Source organism: Daucus carota, chromosome 9 (assembly GCF_001625215.2).
Source record: "Daucus carota subsp. sativus chromosome 9, DH1 v3.0, whole genome shotgun sequence".
NCBI classification, from domain to species: domain Eukaryota; kingdom Viridiplantae; phylum Streptophyta; class Magnoliopsida; order Apiales; family Apiaceae; genus Daucus; species Daucus carota.
The window spans coordinates 11,007,086-11,034,265 of record NC_030389.2 but is presented as its reverse complement, the minus strand read 5'-3'; the positions used below and the strand labels follow the sequence as shown (position 1 = coordinate 11,034,265).

At 37.9% G+C, this 27,180-nt stretch overlaps 1 long non-coding RNA gene across 2 annotated transcripts; it reads right to left on the bottom strand.

Moving 5' to 3' along the window:
* Positions 1 to 3,519: 3,519 nt before the first annotated feature.
* LOC108201082 (uncharacterized) lies at positions 3,520 to 8,615 on the bottom strand. Of its 2 annotated transcripts, XR_010287485.1 has the most exons (9): positions 8,085 to 8,282; positions 6,935 to 7,021; positions 6,577 to 6,808; positions 6,321 to 6,405; positions 5,819 to 5,884; positions 5,371 to 5,455; positions 5,103 to 5,274; positions 4,290 to 4,469; positions 3,520 to 3,595 (listed from the first exon to the last, which is right to left on the bottom strand). It is a non-coding gene; the product is annotated as an uncharacterized LOC108201082 (long non-coding RNA). The 2 variants fall into 2 exon arrangements; XR_010287484.1 differs by having other exon boundaries at positions 6,321 to 6,808; positions 8,085 to 8,615.
* Positions 8,616 to 27,180: the final 18,565 nt, after the last annotated feature.

Here is a 27,180-nt window from a genome sequence, read left to right as displayed (position 1 = left end):
AAACAAGAAGTCATAAAAGAAATAATCTAGAGTATTATAAAAAACCAAAAACTTTTAAGAAAAGAAACTTTAAGAGTCATCCTAAATTTAATAAAAAATTTGACAAAAGTAAAGTCGTATGTCATGGTTGTGGTAAACTTGGTCATTATAAAAATGAATGTAGAGTTAAAGAAAAACTTAACCAATTAAATATATCAGATGAGAACACTGATATAATATTAAATTTAATGCGAATTGAGAATAATTATAGTTCTGATAATTATTCTGGAATACCTTCCCACAACACTAGTGATACTGATGATAATAGTAATAGTGAACCAAATATAACCATAGGATGTAAAGATAATTGCAATAAAGATTGTTGTAATAAAACAGTAAATGTTTTAACAAAAAATAAAACATTAAATGTGTTAACTAAAGAAGAAGAACAACAAAGTTTATTAATTGAGTTAATTAGTAAAATAACAGATCCTGAACTAAAGACTCAATACATAAATAAACTCAAAATATTATTAACAGATAATAAAGAGTTTAAAGATAATAAAAAATTAGAAAAACCAATGGTTAGTCTTAATAAAACTCTTGAAAGATTTAAAAGTCCTATTAAAGAAGTTACTTTAGCCAATTTAAATCAAGAAGTTAATAATATAAAGAAAGAAATATTTAATTTAAAACAAGAAATTCCTAAATTAAGACAGGAAATTGAAGATATTAAACCAAATTTAAAGATCCATGATTCTTCATCAGAAGAAGAAAGAGAGGAAGCTTCTAAAAATGATACAGAAAACAATCTAGTAAGCCTAGGACATTCTTTAAAAAGATTAAAGGACATCACTATCCAAAAATGGTATATCAAGGTTAAATTAGTTATTAATAAATCATTCACTATAGAGCTCCCAGCTTTAATTGATTCTGGTGCTGATTTAAATTGTATCCAAGAAGGATTAATCCCAACTAGTTATTATGAAAAAACTAATGAAAGGTTAAGTTCTGCTAATGGTAGTCAAATGGATATTAAATATAAATTATCTAAAGTACATATTTGTCAAGACAACGTATGTTTCAAAACGTCCTTTGTCTTAATAAAAAATATGACTGATAAGTTGATTTTAGGATTACCGTTTATATATTTATTATACCCATTTACAACCACTACTAAAGGACTAATAAGTAGTCATTTAGGACAAAAAGTAACGTTTAAATTTACTACTGAACCTAGAGAAAGAGATTTAAAAATTATTCAAGAGCAATCAATTTCTAAAGCTCTTAATATATTAAATAATAAAAGAAACCATTTAAAATATTTAAAAACTGAAATTAAATATAAGAGAATTGAAGAACAATTAAAAGATAATTATTTACAAAAGAAAATAAAAATCTTCAATGACATATTAGTTAAGGAAGTATGTTATGATGTTCCCCATGCTTTTTGGCATAGAAAAAAGCATGTTGTTAAAATTCCTTATGCTAAAGAATTTAAAGAACATTTAATACCAACTAAAGCTAGACCTATCCAGATGAGTCATGAACAGATGGAACTATGTAAACAAGAAATAAATGATTTATTAAAAAAAGGATTAATCACGAAAAGTAAGTCCCCTTGGTCTTGTGCAGCATTTTATGTTAACAAAAATGCTGAAAAAGAAAGAGGTGTCCCTAGATTAGTAATTAATTATAAGCCATTAAACAAAGTCCTTGAATGGATTAGATATCCATTACCTATACTAGTATGTTTGCCCGCTTCGCATGGGCTTATAAAAATAATTCTTTTAAAAAAATTTATGTTTGCTAATTTGTATTTAATTAGTTCTGGAAAAAAATTGTTTTTTTGGTTTTGTAAATGATAAGATTTTTAATAATAATTTTTTTGTTTGTTGTTAGTTGTGCTTACTCCAAGTTAAATGTAACATATAGATGTAGTCCTGTTATAGTTAGAATAAATATACAAAACAGATGTAGTCATGTTATAGTTAGATTAAGTAAATATTTACAATACATTTTTATACAACACTATTAAATACTATGCTTTCAGCAACAGTTAAACTTTGTTCTCATTCTACATTACAGTGCATATAGACTAAAATTCTTTTGCAAGATTATCGTTTCCTAAGTCCATAACTTAGAAACTATATCACACATACTTCTTCCATCCACTTGGATCATGCTTACCTTCTTTCAAATTAACATGTTAAAAATCCCTCCTGTTTACTTTGTCAAGCTCATATATATACATAAACAAACTAATAAACGACCCTTGTCGAAATATTTGGTAGAAAATTGAGTCAGTGGAGACATTTTCTGTCACCTACTTTACTTGATCGACAACAGACACCTTTAGCACTGAGACTTTGGTGTTGAAGTTACCTGCAACTTATTTATAGTAGCAGACCAATTAAAATATAATAATTTTTAACATTCTTATTGACTTCAGAAAGTATAACAGTGATACCGCCTAAGATGTATTTAATATCTCATCTATGATATATAAGCTCATATTAGAGGTCTCTCTTCTAAACCCAGGAGATTATATTACTTTGCAAAGCAGCTCTGCAAATAAAAAGTAATTCACTAATTTCAAATCAACCGCCTGGAAAATGCCCAGTCTTCAAAGGCCTCCACTATTTTACGGCATACCTCAGACCTCTGTCAACAGAATCATCATAGATACCAGCTAAAGAAGTAACTGGAATTTCATTGCTGAACTAATTGTAGGCAACTTTGGGACGCTCGTCTTTATCCCGGACAAAATCAGGATTTAGTGCTTTCGCCTGAGACAATGCAAAAATAGTTAGAGGAGCCGTTCTTGTTAGTGAATTCATAATTATCAAAATTCATACCCATATCTATCAAAATTATCACAGAAAATTGCATAAACCAACTCCTATATTCTCTGCCCAGCTGCCTCTCCTTAATTTCCGCTGAAAATGGTTCTCTTCCCAATCCGGCATATATTCAATGTTTACTTATTAGTGCTTGTCTATAAACTCATTCTCATCAATCTACGGATAACATAGGATCAACATTTACTATTTTATGTAATAATAAGATCATAATTCCTGAAATGATAAGAGAAAACAAATTAGAGAAATAAAATTGCACAAATATGATCAGACTTGGTAAACATATAAACACTTCTGAGTAGTTCCCCTTCTTTCTTAATCTTTAAATTTGAACACGTGATAAATTATCATAATACTAAAACAAAGAAGAATATGTATCTTATCCAAAAAAATCCAAAAGATAGTATACAAACTAATGAGATGAATGAATTGGGTATATATAGTAGGAGCTGAAAAGTGGTATATGGATGTAAATACGGAAAATATAAAAGGACACTTCAGTCATTTAATAGCAAAACACGCAACAGGATTTATAATGTAGATAGATATTTAAATAAATTATAAATCAAACAGTCCCAATATCGTTTTTATGAGGTCCGACAAAAAGTTAACATGAGGTGAATGAATGTCATTCTGTTCACAGTATTTAGATATCTGAGTGTCAGTATAACCTTTAAATGACTGCTGATTGATGCCCTCTTTAGTTCTGCCTTTGTAATTTTCTACTGGTATAATAGCTTGAGGCTTCTCAATAACTGCAAATTTTGTTAAAATCATTACAAAAACTCTCAGTGTTAGCAAAGATGATATTAAGAGGTACATATTACTCATCCTTAAGAAAATTGAGAGCCGGTAACTTAAAACACATAATGAGATCAGTAAAAGTGTAATTCTTGTGCAAGTTAGCAACCTAAAACACATAATGAGATCAAAACTGCTCGTCTATCAAAACTACACTTCTATGTATGCCAAGTTCTGTGATGACAAATTATTACATATAATTCCCAAATTCTGAATTCAAGAATTTTACTAACGTAAAATAGGAAAACAACTTCTTCGCACAACAGAAAAACACAAATACAGCATTTCACATTTCAGGTACCAATCTTGACAAAAAAACCCCCGAACGAAACTTAAAATTACAATTGCTTTCAAACTACACAAATTTAGTAAACAATACACAATCAGAAAAGTATAATAAATGTCATAACTACAAATAGAAACACATTTGTTATATAATAAAACATGTAAAAGGTAACTATATTTTACCAAAACAATATCTTTCCCAAAGCTTATTCAAGCACAAACTTATAAATAGCACATAATCATGATTAGTACCTATTTAAAACTTTTCTCTTTTAATAATTTCTTAAAGATGTCAAGTTTATCAAGTCTATCACAAAATTATATATAATCAAAATTGCACACCCAAAAATATTTTCCAAGCACCTTGCACTTTCAGGTGTTGAACGGCCAAATCACTGTATCTTACTTCCACTTTGTTGTTTGATTGCTTCGACTATTCAATATTGTCAAGTACTTCTCATCCAGAAACTGATACAATCAGCTTCCAAAGCTTTTTGTAACCATTAAAGTGCCCGTGTCTTCGTAACGCAGAAAACTTCGTACCTAAATATCTCAGAAGATTGTCTATTCTGTACCCCTGTCCAATTTGGATTGCTTAAACAATAGACACATCGTTTACTGTCATCGTGTTAATCTTTAGAGGGACGTGGTCAATCTCACCCCTCGCTCTATTCATCTAAAAAATACATAATCAATGTATAATCATCTTATATTGTATTGGCAATTCAAAAATTAGCATTAACATAGTCAATCTTTAATCATTTAATTATAATTTGATTAGTACTTATACTGATCTGATCGTCATTAGTTGCATTGCTCATCACGTAATAAAAGCTGTAAACTCTCACTGACTAACCTGATAAGAAATATACTTGCATTGTTGTTTAAGCATATTAACATGACAACATTCCTAGCTTTATTCAGCATGCAAATTGCTCAAGTTCACATATGTTTAATTTGTATAGCCTGTTTGGATTTTGTGCAAGCTTTCACATCGCGGAAAAATGTTATCATATCAGCCAAAAATTATAATAAATTAGTGTCATTCCCAAATTGACATGCTTAATAATGAACTCTAGGAAAAGGAAACAGGGAAGTGTCAAGAGTTCCATCAATGTCATTCCTAGTATTAGACTGCAGCCATGCATTATGCATAAAAACATAAAAATGAAGTACCTGTTGAAGCCTGTTTGCATGATAAACATCCCCTGCCAGAACTCTCTCCCCGAACAATGCCACCGCCTCTTTTACTGATCTAAATGGCTCAAACAATAATATATTTAATCCTGGCATGACTTCATAATCTAGCTTGGCTTTCCAACTTATGAGATCCTGGCGAGATATAAATCTACAGAAGAATTGAGTCTTTTTAATGTGCAGACCGATGCCAAAGTCATCGAGAAGGTAAAAGACAGTACCTATACACAAATATTATCTGCATTACCTATCTGGGAAAAAATTTGCACCTTTTTGCCAACTGGAATCATCCACAGACAGCTTACTTACAACAATGCCAGCCTCAGCAAAAGCTGAAAAGTCCAAGAACTTTTTATACACTTCATCAGTACTCGGGAACTATCGCATCTTCTAAATATCCTTAACTACGGATTGATTTCACATATAATTAAACTATTAGACTATGTCTAATGAAGGCAAATCAATATTAGAACACATCTATACAATAACACAATTCCTTTATTATCAAAGATGACCTGAGACATTATAATTGGGCCACCCTGAGGTTTAAACAATTTTTTTGACTTCATCATGCTGACAATTTTCAGTGAATCCTTGCATTGCAACTTTCATTTAATTTAATAACAATAAACAAATTACAAAAATTGGATATCCCGATATATCATCAGATTCCAATTTTACAGAAGTAAACAAACCTTGAAAGGCTCGTTGTCTCTTCTAAACGCCATACCAAGTACATATTTCAACCAAGTGTAAATCCCCTGCATCAACAGAAAATGCATACTATATTTTCACACATAGAAAGAATGTAAATATAAACTAATTTCATACTATATTCAGTAGTGACTGTCAATACAGGTCAAAAAAGAAAATATATTCAGGCATATCAGCAAACAGAATTTATAATGAATATGATTTATTTTAAGAACGGCGGTTTATCGAGTGTGAAGATTGGTGCATATTCGGTCCCAAAGTCCATTATCTCTTTGCCATATAAGAACTTAGACCCTCCTTCCATCCCATTGATAGAAAGAAGATGGCCGAAACCATTACAATGAATCAACCCATGTAAAAGATGAGTGATGAATGAAAGAATAAACATACAGCAACATAAATTTACCCAACATAATTAGGTTAACTTTGTAATAATTACGATGATCCAGAAAAAGAGAAAACCTCACAGCATTATACATTTACCTTGTTGAGAATTGAGAATTTGAATTATAAATTGAAACTGAATTAGGATGCATTTGGGGAAAAGTAACAGCTTCTCGAAAAAGCTCTGCAACAGTAGTACAATACTCAGCAACAGTAGTCTCAAAATAAATTACAACTAATAAAAATTATAGCAGCAGCTCTTGCATCCCAGAAGAATTACCAAAAACGAATCAGATATTATGTACGTAGTTTCTACTGAAGGAAATTATATACAAACTTTGAGGAGATCGAAAACCTTCTCGCAAATGTACTTTTCCCGGATGCTTGCCCCTCGCTGCTGCAACTCAATTTCCAGATTATAAGTCAGATACTGCAAAATAACGAAACTGTAGTCTATATGCACACTTCCACGTCCTATCCATACGCAAATGAAGTGCAAGATATGGCCCTTTGCTCTGTATCCTCGCCGTGAGTTTATTACCGAGATCCAAGATTGGTGGAGCAAATTTCAGGGCTTGAAAGGCAACCTACATGGTAAAAAAAACAGAATAACAACCCACAATTAGCCTGCAATTTCAATGGATAAGTGTACCAAAAACTAATAGCTGCTTGGCTTCATTTCCAACTTAGATATTGGGTAGAGCTTGTAGTACCTTGCATCGAAGTTTTTGAAGATCAGAAGGGAGATCCTTAGACAGCCTTGAATCCAAACCGCGTAAAAGAACACCTTCCCGTCTCATCTGCAAAAACCAACAGAAATTATGTCAGCGAGATCATGTGAACAACTTAAACCAAATAATATATGTGTGTGTGTGAACAACTTAATCATGTGAATAATGCTAATCATGCATCACGTAAGAGTTTTCTAGTTTAAAAACTTATGAATTTATGATGCTTGTTTCATGCTTTTTCACGGGCTCCTTTTGCAAGCATAAATAAGTTGCACCTTTGATGTGTTAAACATTGGAGTTTTTGATACATAGCATACTTCCTATACATGATATAACTTTTGGCACTGGGCTCCTTTATATTGACACCTATTTTCTAACAACATGAAGTATAACTTAATGCATAAATATCAAACACAAAGATCCCTTTTAGATCTTTGGATTAGAATGAAAAGCGGGAAAAAATAGAATTGCAGGAAACATAAAACATATAAAAAATTAAGAATATGGAAAACATCAAAAACATCGATTAAAATCAGTCAATACAACAACAATTACAATCAAACAACATAATAGTAGTAACCGAAAAAAAAACAGCTTAGATCAGAAAACAGAACAAATCAATTCAGGCTATTCAATTGCAGTCTTTACCTCGTGACTATACAAAGCCACCAAGTGCAAATAACATATACTAACCTGGTAGTTTAACACTTGTTTGCGTCATCATTTTTGTATCGTAGTTGACTACACATTGTTATACAAACATGAGAACAACTCGGAAAAAAACTATTTAAGCAATAGTTATTTGTATAACTATAAAGAAGTTGAATATGACTACGTGCAAGTGGAATTCCTGATTACATAGATACCAACTTAAAACCCATAATTTCATGATAATTACCAAGTAAAAATTTCTCTAAGAACTTATATCAAATGGTTGTGCTGCACAAATAAAACACAACAATCCATCTCAAAAACAAACTCGCCATATCAAACAACATCTATCTCAAGCTGTGAAACTGAAAAAGCAAAAAAAAAATCAAAAAATATATATTCGAACAAAGTACTAAAAAATATGCATTAAATGTCATTAAAGTAAATCAAATTAACAAACAGAGAGGGGTAGATCGATTACCAACTCCGGCGAGAGAGATCTAATCGGACAATTGATTTACCAGCTGCGCTTCAAATCATAAATCTATACTCCTCTAAATACTCTCGAATCAAGCTTCTGCAAGAACGAACAATCAATCATCAATGGCTATATATTAAAATATGAGATAGACGAATATATGAGAGTAAGAAGGAGAGATGGATACATATACACACAGCGAGATTCAAATTTGAATAAAATCAAGAACCAAATGTCAGAGAAGATGATTAGTATGATATGAAAGGGCGAAACGACGGAGGGGAGATGAAGCTCGGGAGAGTTTAGACCGAATGTTTTCAAATTTGAAAACCCTAGTTATCTTGGAGAAGCCGAGAAAGGAGATAATCGTAGCTCACGCGGTTGAGGTTAGGGCATAGTGTTTTGAATTTTGAAACCGTAGTGCTAAGCGGAGAAGAGCTGTATAGATGAGAGATTGTGTGGCTGAGCGGTAGGCACGTGTATATACCGTATAATGAGGCTGTACAGAGTGGCAAAATACTGAAGATACACAAAAAACAGAGGGACAAAGCAGACTTTTCATACCCATTTATGCAGTAGGCTTTATAATTTTAATAAAAAAAAAAGATTTAATTAATAGATTAAGTCAAGCAGTAGTCTTTAGTAAATTCGATCTAAAATGCGGATTTTGGCAAATTCAAATAGCTGAGGAAGATAGGTATAAAACAGCATTTACCACCCCTTTTGGTCATTTTGAATGGTGTATTATGCCATTTGGTCTTAAGAATGCCCCTAGTGAATTCCAAAATATCATGAATGATATTCTAAACCAGTTTAGCCATTTCACAATTGTTTATATTGATGATGTTCTTATTTATTCCAATTCAATTGAAGAACATTGGAAACATTTGAATTCTTTTTTCAAAACGGTCAAAACCAATGGATTAGTTCTTTCTCCCAGTAAATGCTCGCTATTCCAAACCAAAGTTAGATTTCTTGGTCATAATATTCAATATGGTCATATTAAACCCATTGACAGAGCTATTGAGTTTGCAGATAAATTCCAGATGAAATTCTAGACAAAACCCAACTCCAAAGGTTTTTAGGGTCTCTTAACTACATAGGAGAATTTTATAAAGATTTGAGGAAACAGTGCAAACCCTTATTTGAACGTTTACAAAGTAACCCTTCCCCTTGGACTTCAATACATACTTCGATAGTCCAAAATATTAAAAAATATGTTAAAACTTTACCCTGTCTAGGTATTTCAAATCCTCTAGCTTTCAAAATTGTTGAAACAGATGCCTCTGAAATTGGATTTGGAGGAATCCTCAAACAAAAGTTAACTCCTACTTCCCGTGAACAAATTGTTTGTTTTCATTCAGGTGCTTGGAATATTACTCAGAAGAGTTATTCAACTATTAAAAAAGAGATTTTAAGCTTAGTTTTATGTATTAATAAATTCCAAAATGATATTTTAAATCAAAAATTCTTAGTAAGAATAGACTGTAAGTCAGCAAAATATATTTTAGAAAAAGATGTTGAAAATATAGCTTCTAAACAAATTTTTGCTCGATGGCAAGCTTTATTGAGTATTTTTGATTTTGATATTGAGTATATTAAAGGAAGTGAAAATTATATCCCTGATTTCCTAACCAGAGAGTTTTTACAAACAGGAGAGTCAAAATGAGTGTTAGAGGCGGCAGTAATTCAAGAGGAAGAGGAAAATCTTCTTCAGTTAGTTATGCTAGTTCTGTCAGAGGAGCGATTATTCCCCATCCAGTAAACCCAGTCCAAGCAGTGGACATAGTAAACAGATATCAGGTTTTGGGCCAAGTCTCTAGGCCTTTTAATTCAGTCTTAGCTAGTAAACCTCCAGCTTTTGACCCTTTTGGGCCTTCAAATGCTGCTAGTAAAATATCCCAAAAGCCCATATTTAGTCAATATAGTTCTACTTCAGATTACATTGTTAATTTCGAAGTAAACTTATTTTTTGTGGAACATTTCATGGAACCAAAAAATAATCCAGTAAAACTTGCTGCCCAGTTCTTTCCTGCGGGTTGGCATTTTATTCCATTTGCTCCATATAAGTCATTATCCTATTATAAAGACATTTTAATTCAAACTGATTCCATAGTAATCAAGCCCATTTTAGACAGAAAAGATGATACCAAAGTCTTGTATCATTCTTTGTATATTAAACAGATTATTTCTCAAACAGAATTCGGTGATCATCCTTCTGATCTTCATTTAGTAGAAAATAACCATTTCTGTTATTATGATTACATTGAAGCATGGAATAAAGTATTCTTATACCAGAATCAGACTTTTAGTCATTCCTGGTTTATTCAATTTGATCATAAATTCAAAAGTCAGATTCCTCTATGGTTTACCCTTTGGTGGTCTAGATTTGGCCCTTCCGATGCCATTATTCCAGATCAGCTTAAAGCCCAAGTAACCCATTTCAGTAAACAAAAAGTAAACCCTAAATCTGAAGGTATCCCAATATTGCTTCAATTTTGTAGTAAATATAAAATCCCTTGGATTTTAAAATGGCAATATAACCTGAAGACTCCAGTTCAGTCAACAATTGTTTCCACAATACAGTCGGAAGCAATAATCAGTCAACATAGTCAAATTAGTCATGTCTCCAGAACATTTTTCATTAAATGGTGGGATAAGTTTGATGTATATCGGATTGTTGGTCAAGTACAGAAGGAATTCCCTCCAATTCAAATCAGTAAAGCTATCTCCAAAGAAAAAGAACATTATAGTAGTCCTTCTGGTCCTTCAACATCTTTGGATTTTGATTCAGTCAGTAAATTATCTAATGATGAATTGAAATCCTTGATTCAAGTAATTAATGCGAGAGTAAGCAATATTGAAGAAGATGCCTCCGACAAAGAAGAGACAGGCTCCAGTCAAAATTCAATAAACAATAATAATCCATATAACAGCCAGTTATTCCAAGATTCACAAGATCCTTTTGCCATGTGATAAAGCAGAAGAAGACAAACAGTGAAAAGTCAATTTTACTATTCATTTCACCCGAATTTTTACTTTTGTAAAAGTAATTTTCTATTTACTTTTGTAATAATTCAATTTCGGACGCTTGTGTCCACAGTGATCTAGTTTTAGTTATTTAAAGAGGTCTGAACTTCAGAAGAAGGCAGATTGTATTTGGTAAAAGAGTTTTCATATTTTCGTTCTGTAAACACATCTTTGCTGAAGCGTCTGAAGCGTCTGAAGAGAGAAACCAGTACAGAGCTTACATTTGTATTTAGTTTGAACAATACATCTGTAATAGTGAGAACCCAGTCAAGCAAAATATGCTCTGCTAATCTTGTAAGTAACTTCCATATAAATTGAAAAATATTTTAGTAAATATAAATCTTGTTAGTTATATCCGCCTTCATGGCTGGTTTTTGTTAGTAAGATCCACCTATTTGGCTGGTTTCACCAACCTACGGATGGTTTAAGTTTAAGATATGTTATTTATATTTTACTTATTCTGTTTATATATCTATTTAGTTTATCTTATGCTCCCAGATTTAGTATTATTTACAATTTTTATTTTATACAACTATATTGAAGTAATTAATCTAATCAATAGTGATTTTGAGCCTTTTGATGATTCGTTCGGATAATCTCTGATAATTACAACCCTATCATCTGCTTCCGTGTATATATATATATATATATATATATATATATGGTCCTACTCCAATAGAAACTAAATAGAAACCAATGCAATTAATTAGAATGATGCGGGTTTTGGGACCGGGGATGGACCCCGAGATGGGCCTAGACGGGGTCTAAGTGGGGCCTAATAGGGCCAGGTCGGGTCCTAGTGGGACCATAGTGGGGCCAAGGTTTGGCTCTTTAAGACTGTCTTGAGCCTGTCCAGGGCCTGTAAGGAGCATTGGCGAGGCCCTAGCGGGCCCGAGGTGGATTGAGTGGGGGTGATGGTGGGCCCTAGGTGTGTGATGACACATAAGGGTGGGTGATGGCATATAGGGGGTGGGTAAGGTCATTTAGGTATAGTTTCTTTTGGTTTTCATTTTAGTTTTTATTTTAGTGATTTCTATTTGAGCAATTGCCTATATGTATGTATGTATGTATATATGTATGTATGTATGTATGTATGTGTATATATTAGTTCTTTTGACTGGTAGTATTATTTTGTTTTTAAATTAGAATCATGTTGTAACTTAATTTTGTTAGTTATTGTAAATTATATTTATAGTGCAGTTCCAATAAAATTGTGTCATATTTGATAACTTTCCATGTCTATATCAAAGGTATTATATGTGATGACATTTTTGTCCATATTTTTTATGCGCTATGGTGGTTATGTGTTGTTAATGAATTTGTATGAATTATAAGTGGTTATTGTTTAAGTTTGAAATAAAAAATAATAATGTTATATCACAATCGATGTTTATTTGAATAATTATCTCACCAGATGAAACACATTTGGTTGGACTTTATTTTATATATACATAGATACTATTATTATTATGATATATTTCTTGTTGTAGTATATATTATTATTGTATAAACCTATCATAAATCTGATTTTAAATTTTATTAATTCATATTGTGGCTTTTTTTTTTATCTTTTTTTAGTATGCTTTGATAAAATATTGAGTATGAATTTTTCATCTCATACATATTCGACAATTAGATGATAAGATTTAAATGAAAATATTTCCTTACATTTTTTTTAATGATTTGAAATTCTTAAAATTCAATTGCAAAATTTTTTTCCTTACTCTGACTAATAAAAATTTAGAAATTTCATTTAGTCATAAAACATAAAATTTTAATTTTTTAGACCAACCTAATCATACTGTAAAATCTTAATAAATGAAAAATAGATTAAGAACAAATGTGTCAATTTTTTTATAGTACATAAATTTAGAATAAAAATTAAAAAAATATTGTCCATGATATTAAAAACAGAAATTAAATATCTTACACGATTGTAGATAACTTAATATGTAATATTACTTAGTTTGAAAAATACCAATTAGAAAATAATGTTCAACCCTAGTTTATTCATTATAACTAATAGTAATGATATCAAGTCACAATTATTGGCAAATTATGCATGTTCGAAAAATAATTATCTATACTATAAATTTTACCTATATTAAGAAATAATTTTTGAAATTTGTTATGTTGTGTAAATTTTTTTATAATGCAGAGATATAACACCAGGAACCTGAGGATCAAAAATATCATTATTTGGTATGAAATTTTTTGAATAATATCATATCAACATTGATGCATCCACATTTAAGTAGTTTTGAGCGAAGAGCTTAGTATAACAAAATTATAGTATAACATGTGTCGGGAGCGAAAAGCTTAATAACAAAATTATAGTATAACATGTGTTGGGCGCATTATGTTTTTGTTTGCAAATTTGAATAAATACTCGAGCGCCTAACCTCTGGATATAGATTATGCATTGTCAAAATTTTATTATCTACACTATAAATGAATTTATTACGGTTGAGTGTTAATCTTTATCATAGATATTGATGCTTTAAAATGGATGTTAGGATACTTTCATTAAAAAGTTTAATGTTAGGATGACTATTGTTGAAGTCATTTTGCAGCATCCAAAGGGCACAGTTTGCTAGACTACCTTTATTATTTCTCTTACCCGCTACATGAAAAACCTTCCTCGAAAGCCCGTTTTAGCGATGAAAGATTCCCTTCATAACACCTCTTGAATCTTTTTTATGGGAGGATTCCCCAATAAGAGAGATAAAGTATAAGGGGTCATAGGAGGAGAAAGGGTTGGCAATAAGAAAAAATAAATATGAGGAGAAGTAGCATCGTACACCACACCACTAGTTTGAATTCTCATTATGGATAATTGGTATGATTCCTACAAAAGAAGTAGTCCAATTGGTTAGCCTTTTTTTCAACAGAGAGAGAAGCATAATGGAAGGCAAGTTCTTGTCTTGTGAGGAATCATGGTTATACATGACAACACCATTGTAATCCTACGGGAGAGTAGTTGGTAAGTTTCTTTCGTAAGTGATAGACATAAACATTTTCATTATTATTGTAGGACTCATAGATTCAAGACAAACTATTAAGAATTCTCTTTCAAGATGGACTATGAAGTGTTATCTGACGGAGCGCGCGCGCGCGCGCACACACACACATACATATATATATATATATATATATATATATATATATATATATATATATATATATATATATATATATATATATACACACACATATGCCCGTTACCGAGCATTAAATAGTAGGGATGACAACGGGTCGGGTTAAGGTCGGGTTTCTTGAGATCCAGATCTGATCCATTATATTTCGGTTTGGTTCGGGTCCGGGTCTGAGTCTGGAAAATGAAGATCCAGATCCAATCCGTCGGTTTTTTTCGGGTTTCGGTTCGGGTTCAGGTCTAATTCGGATATTTAAGAAAATAAAATAAAAATTAATAATTATATATCTAGAAAAAATGTGATGGCTTAATTTTTTTTAATTTAGGAATATAAAAAAGAATTTTACATGTTTCATTTACTAAAATAAACACGTGAAACATGTTAACTTAATTATATACAATCATTCAACTTATCATTTATATTTTATTATATTTAGATTTTTTAATGCACAATAATTGGGAAAAAATCGGGTTTAAATCGGATCGGGTTTAAATCGGGTTTCGGGCCGGGTCTCGGTTCGGAACATCTAAGATCCAGATCCAGATCCAAACTTTTTCGGGTCTAAAAATAAGATCCAAATCCGGCTCCAGATCCAAAAAAATCGGGTTCGGGTAGATCCAATCGGATCGGAACGAGTCGGGTATCCATCGGGTCGGGTAAAATTATCATTCCTATTAAATAGTCAAGTTATATATATCTATCATGTCATCAGTACACATAATCAAAGTAGTCTCATCAAAACTATGATGATATTTTCAATGGTTAATTATAAAATTTAACAAGCATATCCGAAATGAGAAACATATGTAATATTAAATGATTGTATTAGTTAAATTTATAGTTTGAAGTTGAGTTTCTAAAATAGTGAATAATTTTATGATAATAAAATTCATTTTCCTTGAAAGTTAAAGAAATAGCTAATGGAATGCTTAAAATCTCATGTTAAAGTGACGGTAGTGACAAGGGAAAAAATATTTATAATTTAGTGGTAGGTTTCCAAACAGGTAAACAGTTGGTGAATAATATATTTGTCAAATTAAAATTATATTTGTCAATTTCAATTTTTTTATAAAAAAAACTTTAGTTGGCAGAAAGTAGAATAATATACATGTCACTTACGAATAAATACATATTTTTGTTATATCTGTCTGATTATCAAATATTATTATATCCACATATGAAATAACTAATTTATTAATATAACTTTAAAAGTATGGAATGATAAGATTAATGTTTGAAAAGTGATCAACATCAAAAAATTGAGAAGATCACGCATCTTAACAAAAGTGTAATTTATTCTCCAAAAAAAAAATATCGAAAAGATCATGCGTCTTAACATTTAGGATTTAATATAATTATAATATATATTTATATTTATATTTATATATATTATAAAATGACTAGACTTCTGAAATTTAATATACATACATACATACATACATAAATTTATTTATTGATTTGTTAGACTATTATATATTCATTGTTCTATATAATTTTATAAAAATAAATTATTTTAACTTTATTTTAATTCTTTACTTTATAGTTCAATAATTTATATTTTTGTTTGAAAAGAAAAGTCTTGAATACAACTTTAATAAAATTTATTAATTTTAGCTTGTATAAAATTAAGATATATAACATATTTATCCAACGGAAAAAGTTATATTTTGTATATTTTTTCACAATTTTCCTCCGCTGAATTTAATATTTTGAAGTCTTCAAATCGATTTATTTTGTGATATTTATAAGTCTTATATTCACTTATTTTTTTTTTTTTTTTTTTGGGACAAGATGCGTATGAATTTGAATTTTTGAACTTCCAAATTTTGGTTTGATTTTTATCACCTATATTCATTATATCATTTATTCAATTATATTATTTTTTAGGAATATTTATAAATATATTAACTTTCTACAAATTATTTATAAAAATACTGTCAAGTTGAATTTTTTTTAAAATACAATTTTTTAAAATAATTTACAAATATACTGTTATGGATCAAAAATCGAGGGGTGAGCTTCGTGCTTTTTGACTGATCTCGCGAGTCGGAACTCAGACGGGTCCTCACGAGGTGCCTACGTATCTTCAGCGGGGTGAAGAATCAAGTCAAAAAACGTAGTTCTATTTTGGAGGGGTAGAGCCCTTTATATAGATGTCTCAGGGTTAGAGACTGATCAGAAGTAGGATCCCTGGTGTTAGAGTCCTAGTAGAAATAGGTATTTGAGTCAGAGATAGGATAGGACTGATCCTTGATCCTTATCTTGAGCTGCTGGAGGTTATCTAGGACTCTAGATAGCTATCCACGAAACTCAGAGTTCTTGTAGGACTCTCGGAGTCCTGGACTCGTCAGTCAGACTCCTAGTAGGACTAGGATTCGAGTTCTGGGCCCTGACCGGGCTGGGGGCTCGTGCCTTTAGTTTGGGCAGCCCATGTTTCTCAAATATGAATGCCCAACGGGCTTTTTATAAACTCAATCTGCTAGCCACGAATTTTGGGTGATAAACCCAGAATTCGGGCCTTATATTCTGGCCTTTAATCAGACCCGGGCTCAAAATTACCCAATAATTTTTAGGGCCAATTTCAGACCCATATCATTTGCCCCCCAACTTTGGATAAGTTTCGTAGAAACTTTTCTAAAGTTTTAGAGCATTTTTAATCACTTCTCGAGCCTATTCTGAGTAAGGTCAGCCATCTAGGCCGATTCTGGACTTTCCTTAGTCGATCCGAGGCATTTTGGGGGTACATCAAGTGTTCTGGGGTGCTTTTTAAGCGTTTTCCGGGCGCTTCCAGGGCGCTAGACCTCGCCCAGGTCGATTTAGGGCGCTCAGGGCGTCCAGGTCGACGCTGGCGCGCTGCTCGGGCGCACCTCGGGCGCTCAGGGGCGCTCGACCTCGCCCAGGTCGATTTAGGGCGCTCAGGGCGTCCAGGTCGACGCTGGCGCGCAGCTCGGGCGCACCTCGGGCGCTCAGGGGCGCTCGACCTCGCCCAGGTCGATTTAGGGCGGATTGGACGCCCAGGTCGATGCTGGCGCGCAGCTCGGGCGCTCATGGGCGCTCGACCTCGCCCAGGTCGGCGCTCGCGCGCACCGTGGGCGCACCTTGGGCGCTTATGGGCGCTCACGGGCGTTAGGTGTTTTTTGACACCCAAGTCAGTTGTCGACCTCACCCAGGTCGATTTAGGGCATCCTTGGTGCCCAGGTCGACGCTGGTGAGGTCCTCAGGCGCACCTCGGGCGCTCATAGGGCGCTCCCAGGGCGCTTCTTGGGCGCTCTCGGGCGTTAGGTGTTTTTTAACACCTAGGTCGATTGTCGACCTCACCCAGCTCGATTTAGGGCATTTTAGGTGCCCAGGTCGACGGTGGTGAGGTCCTCAGGCGCACCTCGGGCGCTCTTGGCGCTCCTGGGGCGCTCATAGGGCGCTCCCAGGGCGCTTCTCGGGCGCTCTTGGCGCTCCTGGGGCGCTCATAGGGCGCTCCCAGGGCGCTTCTCGGGCGCTCTCGGGCGTTAGGTGTTTTTTAACACCTAGGTCGATTGTCGACCTCACCCAGCTCGATTTAGGGCATTTTAGGTGCCCAGGTCGACGGTGGTGAGGTCCTCAAGTGCACCTCGGGCGCTCTTGGCGCTCGTGGGGCGTTTCATGGGCGCTCCCAGGGCGCTTCATGGGCGCTCCCAGGGTGCTTCATGGGCGCTCTCGAGCGTTTCAGGACTATACATAGTTTAAACATGGATTATGCAACCATTAAGTGTAATCATGCTTGATTATGACTTGTTAATGGTATAAGATAAGATTAGGCCTTAATCAAGGTTTTAGGGGCCTTTTCTAGACTAATCCCTTGATTAGGGTTTTATAAGGTTTTATACATATTTTATACATGAAAATATGTATAAATATTGTATTTTCATTTATTTTTAGGCTCTAGGAAAATCTAGATCCTTCCAAAACCTTCTAGATTATGGGCTTTTTCTTGGGCTTGGGCTAGTTGACCTGTAATAGCAGGTCACTTGGCCTGTTGACCTGTTAGATGACCTGTTGGCCATCCTATAAATAAGTGAGCATCCTCATTTCTCACTTCTCACTTCTCACTCTACAAGTTTACAACATCTCTCTAGAATTCTCTCAAGCTTCAAGCTTTCACCACCAAGGTTCTTTCGAGCTCAAATGGCTGATCGGGAAGCATCACGCTTGGCCAAGATTTCCAAGGCCATGGGCACCTCCTCCAAGTCCAAGAGAGGTACTCCTATAATCATAAACTCTTCTTGTTCATCTTTACTTGATTTGATCAATATTATGCGGGATGAATACCCCTCCCTAGCTGAGCTAGGTTCTTATGGCTATGCTGCCGATTGTTCGCCTTCGTTGGCCAAGACCTATCATAGATTGCTTAATTTTCCCAAGGCTTATTCCCTGGTCCGTGCCGAACCCGGGGATAGGACCTGTCATTGGGATCCGCAGCACTTGTTTGTATACAAGCATGCTCTACTAGCCGGACTTAGGTTTCCCCTGCATCCCTTCATCCCTAAGCTCTTAGCTGATGTGGGACTCAATCCTTGTCAATTGACGCCCAATGCTTGGCGCATAATCCATTGTTTCATGGTTCAGTGCCTATCTAAAGGCCTTTCCATGTCTGTCTCATTGTTTCGTAAGATTTTCCAATTTAAGAACTACCCGGTGGGCTCCACGGGTTGGGTTCTCATTAGTCATCGGCCTGACCAGCCTCATATTTTCAACAATTCCTCTATTCCGGATAACAACCCTCGTTGGAAGAAAGAGTTCTTCAAGCTACACTGGGAAGGGGGAGATTGGGGAACTCTGTTCAGATCCAAGTTTTGTAAGGTCGTTGATGGGAGTGTCGACTCCATCCACCTATCGGATGTCGAGAAGGCAGCCTATGCTGAATTGGTCAAAGACAATGGCCAATCCAAATGCTGGGATCTCCTTGATGAATTCAATCTTAGAAAGCTTGGTCTTTCAAGGGTTAGTGATGAAGGTATAAACCTTTTTTTTTTTTTTACACCTAGGACTTTTCTCGGGTCTACCCCATTATTCACGACTTACCTTATTTCTTGTTTTTGTTTCGCAGCTGCCACAAGAATCAATGAGGAGAACGTGCCTCTCCAAGAGGAGACGGGTCGGATGAAGCGGCATAGGTTGGCTAAAGACCCTCGGGTCCCTCGAGAGTTGCCTGCCTTCCTTCAACCCCATTCGGCAGAGGGAGGATCATCTAGTCAGCCTCGGGCTTCCAAGTCTCAAGCCTTTAAACCGGCCTGGGGTTTTCGAAGGACTGACTCGGTGCTGGGATCGACTGTTCATGCTTCTGATTGGTCCCTTCACTCTATTACCCCCGCCGACTACCAGGATGTGGTGCTACAGTCGGAGATCGAGGGGATTGATGGCTTTGGCTCTCAAGCCCTTGCTAGTGTGAGTGTTCTTACAAACTTATTGTTTAGGTTCTCCGAGTCTTTCTTAACCGTTTATCTACTTGTCTCAGGCCAATGCTCAATTCCAGGCTGCCCTCCATCAGGCTAAAGCTTGGAAAAAACAAGCTGAGAGCCACAAGAAGGCTAAGGAATCCTTGGAGAAGGGCATGGAGGCCCTTCGAATCAAGGATGCGGAAAAAGACGAGATTGTGGCTAAGACTCAATCGGAGCTAGTGGAAGCTCGAAGCGAGCTAGTCGAGGCTCGAAAGGGAAAGGATGCTATCATCGACGACTATATGGACTCTGATGAGTTCAAGAATCTGCTGGAGAAGCACAATGAGACCACCTCTGCAGAGGATTACAGTAACGGGTGGAATGAGGCTGTCCATTTCATTCATGAGGATCATCCAGACCTATTCCATCCTAAATGGGATTACCTCTGTCCCATGAGGATTGTTCTTGACTCTCCTAGCCCTATTGAAGAGGAAGTCGAAGATTTGGGTGTCATTGAAAAGCATCCGGCTGGGGAGTCCGGGTCTGCAGATAGCTCGGAGGCTGATTCCGAGTCTGATGAGTAGGATTTATTAAGGACCCTGCGTGGTCTACTTATTTAGACTTATCTAGCCTTAACTTGTAGTATTAGACTTGCCTAGCCTTAACTCGTAGTATCGGACTTATCAAGCCTTAGCTTGTAATTTTCACTCAATCAATGTTAATCGTAACTTGTTTATGGTTGAATTCATGTTCCGGGTTGACCCGTTCACGGTAAGTAAACAAAAACTCAATGAAAACATTAGAAACATGAGATATGGAGCAATCCATAAGAAATTTTATTGAATCTATAGTAGAAGAGATAAACAACTAAAATCAAATAAGTTATAAACTAACTGGCAGTGGTCTATCTGACCTTATTCAATGGTCATCTACTGGCTAAGATAATCAAATATAATAAATCTTCAAGTTGGTGGCATGCCAACTCCTTGGAAACTCAACTCCATCCAGGGTCTGAAGCTTGTACGAGCCGCGACCAATAACATCCTTCACCTGATACGGACCTTCCCAGTTTGGGGCCATCTTTCCCTTGGGACCAACTCCTGAGGCCTCAGCTTTCCTTAGGACTAAATCCCCTTTTCTGAAGAATCGTTCCTTGACTCGGAGATTGTAGTAATAGGAAGCTCGTTTTTGGCTCTCAACGATCCTGGCGTTAGCCTCATCACGGACCTCATCGATCATGTCGAGTGCGAGTCTCATTCCTTCCTCATTGGCTTCGGGCTCATACTGCTGGACCCTGGGGGAGGTATGAGTTATCTCAAGTGGCACTACGGCTTCAGCCCCGTAAGCTAACTGGAACGGGGTTGCTCCTGTGGAGACCTTGCAGGTTGTTCGATATGCCCATAGTATAGGGAGAATCTCTTCAGCCCAAGACCCATGCGCTTTCTCGACTCTTTTCTTTAGCCCATCAAGGATTATCCTGTTGGCTACTTCAGCTTGCCCATTAGCTTGAGGATGGGCAACCGAAGTGAATCGTAGCTCAATGCTATAGTCGTTACAGTATCCCACAAACTCTGGATTGTTGAACTGAGCTCCATTGTCAGTAACCAAGACTCGGGGTATGCCATACCTGCATATGACGTTTTCCCAAAAGAACTGAGCAACTTGCTTGGTGGTTATCTTGGCCAGGGGTTTGGCCTCAATCCACTTGGTAAAGTAGTCAATAGCTACTATCAAAAACTTCCTTTGAGCACTGGCGAGTGGAAACGGCCCTAGGATGTCCATCCCCCACATAGCAAAGGGAATCGGGGAGTTAATGGATGTCAGCATCTCTGGGGGCTGGCGCACAACAGGTGCAAATCTCTGACAACGATCGCATCTCTTAACATAATCCTTCACATCCTTCAGCATATTTGGCCAAAAGAACCCAAGGCGAGTAATTTTGTGAGCCAAGGCTCTCCCGCCTAGGTGCTGGCCACAGATTCCTTCATTGACCTCTTTCAAGGCTTCCCGGGCCTCATCCGGCCTTAAACACTTCAAATAAGGTATAACAAAAGATTTCTTATAGAGAATCCCTTCAATGAGTGCATACTTTAAAGCTCTTACTTGTAGTTTTCGTGCTTCCCCAGCATCAGGTGGTAGATGTCCAGTTTCGAGATACGTTTTGACCTCATCGATCCAAGTGGCCCCCGTGTCGATTGGGGCTACCAGCTTGGCATCGATACTTGGGGTTTTCAAAACCTGATAGTAAACACTTCCCGAGCACACCTCATTCTCTGAGGATGCAAACTGGGATAAGGCATCAGCCTTTGTATTCTCTTCCCTAGGTATATGTTCTACCAAACATTCTTTAAATTGCGTCATCTGGGCTTTCACAATCCTTAAGTATTTCAGCATTGTTTCTTCTCGTGCCTCAAATTCTCCATTAACTTGTGACACCACAAGTCTTGAGTCCCCACATACTTTCAGGTTTTTAACCCTCAGGGTTCTCGCCAATCCCAATCCAGCTATAAGGGCCTCATACTCAGCTTCATTGTTGGTAGTTGGAAAGTCTAACTTGATCGCGTACTCGACCGTGAAGCCATCCGGGCTTCGGAGCACCAGCCCTGCCCCACTATTTTTTGTTTTTGAAGCTCCGTCAAAAAATAGTAACCAATACTCTTTAGGTTTCTCCTCTTCTTTGGGTTCCTCTACCATACTCTCCTGCCCCCCGACTTCCTTGTTGTCGATGGTGCATTCAACGAGGAAGTCAGCTAGAGCTTGAGCCTTGATTGCCACCCGCCCCAGGAGCGCCAAGAGCGCCCGAGGTGCGCCTGAGGACCTCACCACCGTCGACCTGGGCACCTAAAATGCCCTAAATCGAGCTGGGTGAGGTCGACAATCGACCTAGGTGTTAAAAAACACCTAACGCCCGAGAGCGCCCGAGAAGCGCCCTGGGAGCGCCCTATGAGCGCCCCAGGAGCGCCAAGAGCGCCCGAGAAGCGCCCTGGGAGCGCCCTATGAGCGCCCCAGGAGCGCCAAGAGCGCCCGAGGTGCGCCTGAGGACCTCACCAGCGTCGACCTGGGCACCAAGGATGCCCTAAATCGACCTGAGTGAGGTCGACAACTGACTTGGGTGTCAAAAAACACCTAACGCCCGTGAGCGCCCATAAGCGCCCAAGGTGCGCCCACGGTGCGCGCGAGCGCCGACCTGGGCGAGGTCGAGCGCCCATGAGCGCCCGAGCTGCGCGCCAGCATCGACCTGGGCGTCCAATCCGCCCTAAATCGACCTGGGCGAGGTCGAGCGCCCGTGAGCGCCCGAGGTGCGCCCGAGCTGCGCGCCAGCGTCGACCTGGACGCCCGGAGCGCCCTAAATCGACCTGGGCGAGGTCTAGCGCCCTGGAAGCGCCCGGAAAACGCTTAAAAAGCACCCCAGAACACTTGATGTACCCCCAAAATGCCTCGGATCGACTAAGGAAAGTCCAGAATCGGCCTAGATGGCTGACCTTACTCAGAATAGGCTCGAGAAGTGATTAAAAATGCTCTAAAACTTTAGAAAAGTTTCTACGAAACTTATCCAAAGTTGGGGGGCAAATGATATGGGTCTGAAATTGGCCCTAAAAATTATTGGGTAATTTTTAGCCCGGGTCTGATTAAAGGCCAGAATATAAGGCCCGAATTCTGGGTTTATCACCCAAAATTCGTGGCTAGCAGATTGAGGTTATAAAAAGCCCGTTGGGCATTCATGTTTGAGAAACATGGGCTGCCCAAACTAAAGGCACGAGCCCCCAGCCCGGTCAGGGCCCAGAACTCGAATCCTAGTCCTACTAGGAGTCTGACTGACGAGTCCAGGACTCCGAGAGTCCTACAAGAACTCTGAGTTTCGTGGATAGCTATCTAGAGTCCTAGATAACCTCCAGCAGCTCAAGATAAGGATCAAGGATCAGTCCTATCCTATCTCTGACTCAAATACCTATTTCTACTAGGACTCTAACACCAGGGATCCTACTTCTGATCAGTCTCTAACCCTGAGACATCTATATAAAGGGCTCTACCCCTCCAAAATAGAACTACGTTTTTTGACTTGATTCTTCACCCCGCTGAAGATACGTAGGCACCTCGTGAGGACCCGTCTGAGTTCCGACTCGCGAGATCAGTCAAAAAGCACGAAGCTCACCCCTCGATTTTTGATCCATAACATTTGGCTATGCATTATGTTCCTAAGGGGCTGGTCTGTCAAGACTTCAATTTTGTGAGCCTGGAAGTAAGGCCTCAGCTTTCTTGAAGCTGTAATCATGGCTAAGGCAAACTTCTCAATCACAGAATAGTTGAGCTCCGCTCCATGCAAAATTTTACTAACATAGTAAACAGGTTTCTGGATTTTTCGATCCTCACGAACCAAGACCGCACTCAGTGCTTTCTCAGAGACAGCCAAGTAGACATATAATGTTTCTCCATCCACGGGCTTTGATAAGAGTGGTGGCTCTGCCATATACTTCTTCAACTGCTCAAAGGCCTCTTGGCTCTCACTTGTCCATTCAAAATCTTTAACTTTCTTCAAAGCCTTAAAGAAGGGCAAGCACTTATCCCCGGACTTCGAGATGAAACGTCCTAGTGCCGCGATTCTTCCTGTTAGCTTTTGAACATCCTTTATAGATTTAGGCGGCTCCATATCAAGGATGGCCTTTATCTTGTCGGGGTTGGCCTCAATTCCACGTTTTGAGACCATCAGACCCAAAAATTTTCCAGACCCAACTCCAAAGGCACACTTGGCTGGATTCAACATCATCTTATGTGTCCTCAGGACTTCAAAAGCCTCTCTCAGGTGTTCAAGGTGATCAGCTTTGTTCAAGCTCTTCACTAGCATATCATCAACATAGACCTCCATGGTTTTTCCAATCAGATGTTTGAACATCTTATTTGCCAGGCGTTGATATGTGGCTCCTGCATTCTTTAAACCAAACGCCATAACCAAATAACAAAAGATACCAAAATCAGTGATGAATGATACCTTAGGAATGTCGTCCTTATTCATTCGGATCTGGTTGTATCCACTAAAGCCATCCATAAAGCTCAACATCTCGTGCCCAGCTGTAGCATCGATTAGAGTATCTATTCTTGGGAGAGGAAAACAGTCCTTAGGACAAGCATCATTAAAATCTGTGAAGTCTACACACATCCTCCACTTTCCATTAGCTTTCTTGACCATGACTGGGTTAGCTAGCCATTCTGGGAATTGGATTTCCTCTATAAAACCTGCTTCCAAAAGCTTATCGACCTCCTGTTTTATGGCTTCCTGCCTCTCAGGGGCAAAACTTCTCTTCTTTTGTTTCACGGGTTTTCTATCTGGGCTTACGTTAAGCGTGTGTGTCATAAAGAGGGGATCAATCCCTGGCATATCGGCTGCGGTCCAAGCAAACACATCCCGGTTGTTCCTCAAGAATTTCACAAATTCGGATTTCATATCCTCGGGGAGCGATGCCCCTACATAGGTCACCTTCTCGGGCTCATCTGGATATAGGGAGAAGGGAACCAAGTCCTCAGCTGGCTTTCCTCTCCTTTCCTCTTCCTCTCGGACATCTAAGTCCTCAATTGGGAGAACTTGCCCCCCGGTCCCTCCAGATTTCAGAGCCCCCACATAACAACTTCTAGCCATTTTTTGATCTCCTATCTCTTCTCCCACCCCATTCTTGGTAGGGAATTTGATCTTCAAGTGGTAGGTGGATGGGATTGCTTTAAAAGCATGTATCCCAGTCCTCCCAAGGATAGCATTGTAGGTTGATGAAGCCTTAACGACCAAAAAATTCAGCATACATGTGGCCTGCCTAGGCTCGGTGCCCATTGTCACGGGTAGTTGGATCATACCTTCAATCTTTGTCTCCACGTTATTAAAGCCGTATATAGGCATATCTGAAGGTGTCAATTGCGAATCAGAATATCCCATCTTCTCATATGCATCATGAAATAAGATATCTACCGAGGCTCCACCGTCAACGAGTACCCTTTTTACAGAAGAGTTTCCAATCACCGGGGTGATTACCAAAGGATCATCATGGGGAAATTTAACTCTGTCAAGATCTAAATTGTCGAATGCTAAAGCAAACTCAATTTTTGCCCTCTTCGGGGGCTCTCCAACAATGTACATCACTTCACGAGCATAAGCTTTTCGTGAGTTACTAGATAGGCCTGCTGCGGTCGGTCCTCCAGAGATTACATTGATCACAGGCCCTCTAGGCTGGTTTCTCTTATTCCTATCATCGTTGTCTCTTCCACGGTTGTCATTGTCACGGGGATTCTTGTCCGTATCCCTAGTATACTTGGACAGCTTGCCTTTTCGGATCAAAAACTCGATCTCATCCTTCAACTGCCGGCAATCATCGGTCTTATGTCCTGTATCCTTATGAAACCTGCAGTACAAGTCCTTGTTTCTCTTTTCGGGGTCAGTCCTGATAGGCTTCGGCCATCGAACACTTTCATCTTTCTCAATTTCCATCAGGATCTGACTCCGAGGGGCATTCAGCCTTGCATACTCAGTGAACCTCGGTCCTGCTTTCTTTTTGGTGGGGGACTTATCACCATCCCCTGTCTTTGAATACTTACTATCCGCGTTGTACTCGGTGTCGTTTCCACGTTTCTTTGGGTTCGGGGTCGGTCCCTGGTTATTCTGAGATTTCTTCAGGCTTTCCTCAGCCTTGATATACTTCCCGGCCCTCTCCTGGAGCTCATTCATATTTTCAGGGGCCCTCTTGGCTAGTGATCGGCGGAAATTATCATCCGTGGTTCCTTGCTGTAGGGCAATCATGGCTACTTTCTGGTCTAAATCCGGGACCTTGAGCGCCTCCTTAGTGAACCTATTCATATAGTCTCTGAGGGATTCGTTCCTGCCTTGATGAAGGTTCATCAACGAGGCTGAACTCTTAGCGTGGGTCTTGCTTCCAATAAACTGGCCTATGAAAGCTCGGCTCAAATCTCCAAACGAGGATATAGAGTTAGGGGGTAGTCGACTATACCAGTGTTGTGCCATCCCACTCAAAGTTTGGGGGAAGGCTCGACACTTAATGGCCTCCGTGACTGGTTGCAACAGCAATGCATTCATGAAAGTTCGTACATGATTCGCGGGGTCACCCGTTCCATCATACGCCTTAATTGTGGGCAACTTGAACTTTCGAGAAATCCTTGCTGCCATGATCTCCTCGGTGAATGGGGGAATCGGGTTATCTGGATCACCTGCAGCCAACAAGTGAATTCTATTCATACCTGCGTTCTGAGGGTTTTCAGTTTGTTGCCGAGGTTCGGGTGGTGGCTGCCTGGTCTGGCGTGCCGCCCTGTCTCTTCTCAACTGAGCTATCTCCTGTTCATAAGCTCGAATCCTGGCTTCGTACTCCTGGTCCGTGGGTCGACGGGACTCGGGGTTATTCGGCCCGGTGTTGTGCTGGGAGCCTCGGCTCTGGTTTCCGTCTCTCCTCCTTCGTGGGGGAATATCATAGTCCCTCTCCGAATCTTCAGAAGAGTCGTCCGTATAAACTA